This window comes from Anomalospiza imberbis, chromosome 6 (assembly GCF_031753505.1).
Source record: "Anomalospiza imberbis isolate Cuckoo-Finch-1a 21T00152 chromosome 6, ASM3175350v1, whole genome shotgun sequence".
NCBI classification, from domain to species: Eukaryota; Metazoa; Chordata; class Aves; order Passeriformes; family Viduidae; genus Anomalospiza; species Anomalospiza imberbis.
In genome coordinates, this window is record NC_089686.1 from 46,801,487 (window position 1) to 46,808,844 (window position 7,358).

General features: G+C 55.6%; 1 protein-coding gene across 1 annotated transcript in view; it reads right to left on the bottom strand.

The window, feature by feature from the left end:
• DUSP8 (dual specificity phosphatase 8) overlaps positions 1–189 on the bottom strand; it is a 42,167-nt gene extending 41,978 nt beyond the window's left edge. The window contains exon 1 of the mRNA XM_068193927.1: positions 40–189. The gene's annotated coding sequence lies outside the window, so the exon portion shown is untranslated. The remainder of the gene's footprint in view (positions 1–39) is intronic.
• Positions 190–7,358: the final 7,169 nt, after the last annotated feature.

Here is a 7,358-nt window from a genome sequence, read left to right on the forward strand (position 1 = left end):
GCACGGACGCGGCGCGGACGCGGCGGGACGCGCACTGACCCGGCGCGGCGGGCGCGGGCGGCCGCCCCGCTCCGCGGGCTGTCCGCTGGCGCGGCCGCTGCCGGCGCCGCAGGGCCCGCATGCCGCGGCGGGCGGGCGGGGGGGGTCCGCTCCGCGCTGCTCCGCGCTGCTCCGCGCCGCTCCGCGCGCCGCCGGGAATGCGCCGGCGATGAGGTCATGCCTCGGGAGCGAGCGGGGGGGTGGCGGGGGAAGGGAAAAAAAAAAAAAAAAAAAAAAAAAAGAAAAAAAAAGGGGGGGGAAGATACAGCGTTGACGTCACCCGCAGCCAATCAGCGCGGGCGGCGCAGGGCAGGGTGACGTCACCCCGCGGGCGCGGAGCGGCGCGGAGGGCGCGGGCGCTGCGCCCCGGGGCCGCGGCGGCCGCGGGAGAGCGGCCCGAGCGGCGGGGCACTTCCCGGGTGCCCCTCCAGCCTGGGACACCCCCGGAGCCGCGCTGCCCCTGGCAGAAAACGCGCTGCCCCTGGCAGAAAACGCGCTGCCGTGTATTTGTGGGTCATGGATGGTTCCCGGGCTGCCGGGCGTTGCAAGGCTGAGCCGAGAGCTCTCCCGCAGCTGGGGCCACCCCTGCCGCCTGCCAGCCCCCTGCGTGCTGAGCCGGGAGCAGCGGGGACCTGCGGGACGCCCCACAGGACTCATTCTCTCTGGGGTGCCCAAGCTGCAGAAGGACGGGCGTAGAGGCAGCGCGGTCTTGGAGGGTGGCGTGGCGAAGTGCGACCAAAAAGCTGGCTCAAAAAAGCAGGAGGAGCCTGACCCACGGGTCGGCTTCTGGATGGATGGAGTGGGCTCCATCCTCATCCTGGAGCTTAGGGCTCCCCATCCTGCTGCGGGTTCGCCAAAGAACCGGGCAGCTGGCCTGGTTACACGGCAGGGGTTTTTTCTCTGCCCTTGGCCCTGGCCTGGCAGCTCCAGCTTAGAGAGGGATTAGGGTTTAGAAGCTTAGGTTTTGCTGGTGCTTAGGAAATGAAGGGAACCTTCCTCCCTGCCGATACGGATGCCGGATGTTTTAAAATTAACTCTCATGTCTCCAGACATGCGGCCGGCAGCTTGCTCAAGGACGTCGAGCTCCCACAGTAACTGGCGGCAAAATCTTTCCCAGAAATGTCATTTCTCATAAAGCACCAGAGGTATAAAACCCGGGGATGCTAAAAAGTCTCACTCTCCCCATTGCATAAGCAATGCTGAGTTCATGCCCTTCTCCTAAGCGCAGAAAATCAGCTCACCCAAAGCTGTCAGCAGGGAAACTTCTACAAAATGGGGGAAATTCTACCTAAACTCATGGGTTTCAGCCCAATTTTCATAATCAGTGGCAAGATGCTGGTGTAGCATGGGTATTCGCGTCTTTAGTGGCATGAGAACACTTGGTCCTGGTGGGAGCTGGAGCAGCAGCATGACCGGCATGGCTGGAACGAAGCCTTTCCTGCTGGTTTTCCTGCCCAGCTCCCTCCTTGCGGCCATGCAAAGCACCCAGCTGGGAAAACCTGAGAAAACCTGGGGAAAACCTTCTCTTGCCTCAGCTTTGGACTGTTTCCTCCCCTACCAAACACCCCTTTTCTGGAGCAAAATAGGAAAAAAGAGGGGGAAGGGAATGAGTCTGAAAATCCCAAAGTTTCCTCATAAAAGCTGTTATCTAGGCAGAGCGCCATGAGCTCACAAAACCTGCTGAAGGAAGAGGATTTAAACAGTTTTTTTCCAAACTCAGTTAAAATCAACGTTTCCAATACTGGACCTGGCGCATCACAGATGAGCATCCCAGATGAGCTGTCAGGAAGATTGTTCCCTCTCTGTCCAGTGGCATGGCACAGGGGAGGAGAGTGGGAAGCAGATGTGAGAAATCTGTCGAGTTTGCAGCAGGCAAGGGATGGGGAGGTGATGAGGGTGAGGCAGAGGATGGAGTGTCCTGAGGGACACCCTTGAACTGTACATTCCAGCAAGGGACCAAGCTGAGCTCCCTCTTGAGCCTTCATCCCTGGCAACCTCTCCTCAGCTAATCCATGGGTGGCCCTGCTGCATCCCTGGATGATGAGGACACAGGAGATTTGACCCACACAAAATGCCCCCTGGCAGCAAACAGGGGAGCAGCTCCAGCGGGGCTGGGGACCAGTGGGACACGGGTTCTCACGGCCATGGGAGTGGCTCCAGCCCACGAGCCCTGCATCTCTCCCACGCCCACTGCTTCTGCGCGAGGCGCTGCAGCCAAGCGCCTGGTGGGGAGAAACCAAAACAAATGATTCACTGCTGCTAAACTGCTCCCGGGATCACTGGGGCCAGGAGCAGGCGTTAACTGAAGCTTGCAAAACCTCACCTGCCTCCCAAAGCTGGGAGCTAACCCTATTTAGATCCCAATCCTGCTCAACCTGATATTCTGGCGTTTGGGTGCGGACCCACGGCTACATGGAAACGGGCAGCCAGCCTGAGCGAGGGCAGCGCTGTGAGCACACCTGGTCAGCTCTGGATGGCTCGGGTCATCCCTATTACCCCTATTTTCCCCAGGGGAAATTAAGCTGTGAGAGCCAGGGCAATGCTGTAATGGTCAGGCAGGCAGAACAAAGCGGCCTCGTCTCTAAGCTCCATCTACCAGATGTGAATCTATTGTCTCAGCCCCAGGGCCATCACACCCCCCTCTCCGTCACAGCCACAGGAGCTGAGCAAAAATTACACAGCAAGTTGCCTATGGCTAAAGGAAAGCACTCCGTTTCAGGTAAAGCACTTAAAAAATAATTCACCCCATTCAGGTTTTTCCTCTCTTCCAGATTTCAGGCACATCCAAAGATGGATTGCATCCCAGCTACGTGTTTCAAATGCAAGTTATGCTTGTACACGTAATAGTTCTTGCTAAAACGTTTTCCAGGCCCCCTAATTGCCATGGCAGGCCAAGTGCAGAAGAGTGCAGCAGAGCCTTCTGCATGCATCCTGCAGGGATTAAAATTGGAACCTGATCATAAAGGAAACTAAAACTAGGAAAAAGGAATTGCTGCCAAACCAACTTTCCTATCCATCAAAAAGGAGAGACTTTTGTCAACTTGCAGTTTCCTTAAATGGCCAAATAATATTTTTTTAACCTATCCTAACTATTTAGATGCAGTTGCTTGTGCCACTGGCTGAGCCAGCATCCCGTCATCGTTGCTCAACAGGGCTGGCTGTGGCACAAGACACTGCGTTCCCATTGCAAGGAGTATTGGCACCTCCAAACTGTGCTGATAGCTGCGGCCAGAGTCAACCCTGGGGCTGGCATGGCTCTGCTTCTTCCAGGCTTGGTTGGTTCCACCATGTGCTTGCCTGTCACCCTTGCTGTGATGTCCTGGAATGGGGCACAGTGCAGTGCTGGAGGAAGGGACTTGTCAGGCTTTGTATTGCCCTGTTCTGTTCCCTAAAGAAATGTATTGACTGTGGTGAACTCCACATCAACTTTAAGAAGGACATCACTCCCTTCTTTGGTGCCTGCCCGTGTCCTCCCCAGCTCTCCCACCTCACGGCTGGGATGGATGCACCTATCTTTGTGCGCACCACCTTCTTCCTGCAAAGCCCAAAATGGTGTCACTCAGTGAAGAGAGCTGCCATGCTAGAGCAGGCAAAAGACACTTACAGCATCACCAGGCCGGTGTGTTTCTCACACAGGGGCTGCCCTGCATCTGTCTCCATTTTCCCAATAGGAGTATCTGCCTGTGTGCAGCGTGGCTCAGCCCTCGCACTGTGCAGGGCTGACTGCATGTGCACGTTGCGGGAGCAGCTCCTGTGCAATTAATCACAGAAGGAGCAGGCTGGAGGGCTGCGTGCTGTGCCATTCAGCTCAGCACATGCTGCAGAGGCATTCATTCTGTAGCTCTGACTGCGCCGCGAGGCGCTCCTGCCAAAGGGGAAAAGGAAAAGTAAATCATCATACATTGACTAAAGTCCCTCTGATTCCCTCTGGCCCGGACATACTGGAGGAAAGCTGGGCAGGAGCATGGAGATGTGCCAAACGTGGGGCATGCTGCTGCATGCTGGCACGATGGGTCAAAGTCAGGGGATGGGAGGGGTGGAGGAGCAGGACCTTTGCACTAGCATGAGGCTATCACAACCGAGGCTGGCAGCAGCAGCCAAGCTGCACAGAGGCTTTGCAGTAACACTCGCAGGTGCAGGAAGCGTTCCTGCTCCTTTGCCCCCAGTGCTGAAATGGAGTGCCATGTTGGCCCACATTAAGACTTGCCATGGGTAGTGAGGGTAGGTGAGGGGCTTAGATGTGCTTAGAAGCTGTCTGGGGTCATATTCACTTCTTTGAAGGCAGAGTGGAAAGGACAAGAGAGAGGATAGGGACAGGGGAATGGGAGAGAAACCAAATGGTTTCATTTTAATATATCCAAGCCTTAAAAAATAATCACTGCCCAGTGCTCTGGGACAAGGCATAGTCTTTCTTCTTTGTGAGTCAGAGACAGGAAAAACATTACCCTGGGCCAGAAGGCAGCATGGAGCTAGGCTCCATGCAAGGGTCTGTCAGGTCCAGACCCTTTCTCTGTACCCTTGTGCTGGTTTTTGTTAGGCTGCTCACCAGTTGCTAGGGTTTTTTTTTTTTTGTTTTGCTTCAATCATTTTCACTGATGAGAGCATCTGCTGCCATCTGTGCCTCCCCCTCCTCCCCCCGGCAGGGCTGTTCACCGCCGTGGTCTGCCTGCAGAGCCAGGAGCTCTTCAGTGTCCAGCCTGCACACGGATGAGGGGATGGAGAGGAGGGAAGAGGCAGCTCCATCAGTGTCCAGCTCTCCCCCTGTGTTTGCCAACCGGAGCTGGGCACTGCTGCAATTGTACCCATCACAGGACACCCACAGTGTCCCAAGGTCCCAGAACTTGGTGGCTCTAAGCAAGGCTGCAGTTCTGCCTTTGAGAAGCCATCAACCTATGAGACAGTGTTGGAAGGGAAAACAGGGATGAAAGGGCTTTGGTAAGGTCACCCAGGCCATCAGCACATGGCTGGGAAGGGAGGTGAGAGTTACTACTTGCTAGCAGCATGACTCTGCTTCCTGGCCTGTGGAGTGCCTGGGAAGCAGGGCTGTGATGCTACAGCCTTGTTGGCTTTTGCTGGAGGATTACACACCCCACAGCAGAATTAGAGGTTGCCATTGGCATTTCTGTCTTACAGTTAATTTGGGTATCCAGGCTGATGGCTGCTCCAGGCCTGACTCACCATGCTCTGCCTGCACGCCTGGCAGCTCATCCCAGGCAGGGGAAGCGGCGGATGTCGACACTGGGCTGGGAGGTCCTTACCTGAATGAGCTCCATCTCATGTTTGTTACTGTCAGCCCATAGATAAAGGAGAATTGTGGAGTCGTGTTTACCAGCCAAACCCAAACCAGTTCGCCGCAGCTGGGACTCGATGCGCTGCTGTATGCAAACTGGCTTGGTGGCGCTTGTGCAAGGGAGGGATCCCCGAGCCCTGCGTGGCACTGGGGGCAGAGGCTCGGCTGAGCACTGAGACTTGCATAAGCACGGCAAGGTTTGCTCACGCACTGCCTGGCTCCCAGCCACCTTTCCCTGCCAGCGTGGAGGGTAAATGTGCACCGGCGACCTGACACATGTCCCGGCTGGCACGGAGGGGCACATCCCTGCGGAGGGATGGGGACCCGCTCCTGGCTGGTTTTAGGAGGCACCCTCACTTCACAACTGATTCCTGCACAAGCCAGCGCTTGCCCGGTGCTGGGGCTCGTGGCGGGGGTCCCGGAGAAGCGAGGATGGACGGACCTGTGCTCCTCGCTAGGGGCAAGGCGCCCGCAGCTCCCGGCTCGCCCCGAGGCCGCGGCGATGGGCGGTGCGCTGCCGGCTGCGTGCAGCGGTGAGAGAGGGCCCTCTGCCTGCCTCCCGCAGCCTGGCAGCTCCAGCTCGGCTCGGACACCCCGCTCCCTGCCTCCGAGACCTCCTCCTGGGTGCTGGCGCTGCCCTCAGGGTCCCCCCCCGCAGCCATTTCATCGCCCCGTCCCGGAGCATCTCCTCTCCGGACGAGGGTGACCCTCACCAGCCTCGGTGGCCTTTCCCCAGGCTCATCCCGAACGCCTTTCAGCTACCAGGGACACAAAATCTGCACAGGTGTTCTAGGCACAATGTCGCCTAACAGGGAACAATCGCTCCCCCCGAGCTAAACAAAAACCAAAAAGCAATCCTCATCAAGCTGTCAGGCTCAGTTTCCCGAAGGAATACAATTAAATCTTTAAATGGCAACGTGACCGTCAGTTCTTCCCCATCTCAAAAGATGCTTCTCAAGCTGCGTTCGGCTGTTCCTCTCTTCCACCCCCTCCTCACAGTTTTCCTTCCCGCCGCGGAGTGCAACAGAGGCTGCGGCTTCGCAGCCAAAAAAAAGTGCGATTTGGAGAGAGCGGCGCGACGTTGTGAGTGGCAGAAGTGAAAAGGCAGAGAAGCAACTCCTGAAAGCCTGCCTTCTGCCGCGGCGGGTGTCAGCCTTGGCAAAACCTGAACTTCCAGAATTTTCTTGCAAAATTAAAAAAAAAAAAAAAAAAAAAAAAAAAGCAATTAGAGGACCTGTTGGATTTGGCTGCTGCTTTTCTTTCCCTTGTTCCCTCAAAATCAAAAAAGTTATTTCTTTCGCTTAACAGCACAGTTGGTGCAATTTGGGAGGTACTTGCCTGACAGTATATGGGGATGTAGTTTTGCTGCCTCAGTTTAGGGTTCCTTGACACTGATGAGATGAGAAATGAATGCTGAATACCTTGGAAGACCCATGCATGAATATTTTTTTTCTCCCCAAAAAGATTGGAAATCTACAAGTCCCCCTTACTTCCCCCATTTTGGAGGTGCTTTTCTTTTGCTGTGGGTTTGGAGGGACTCCATTAAAGGGGAGACACTAAGAGAGAGGAAGGGAGAGCACAGGGGTTTTGCTGCCCCACAGCCCGGAGCTGCAGGTGGAGCTGAGGCGAGGGCTGTGGTGGAGCTGAGCATGGTGCTACCCTGCCATCCTTCTTGCTACCCTGTTCTTGTCCATGGTGGGTCTGGGTGGACCTCCAACCTGCTGCAGCTATTTCACCTCCTACAACGTGGGTACAAACAATAAATATGATGGCTACTAATAATAACCCTCTCTCCATCCTCGATGGGTTATAGATGCAAAAAGTGCTGCTGAGTCAGTTCAGTATTCCCCCTGGTTCATTAAACCAGCATCCCTTTTCCTGCAGATAAGATGGTCTGTCAGGGGAAGGGATGATGATAACTCATTTGTCACACTTGTTAAATGTAGAAAAAGCTGGCTTTGGGTCACTTCCAGTTTTGTGTCAGCTCTGCCTTTATCTGAACAGCCTCATGCCTGCATGCCAAGCAGGG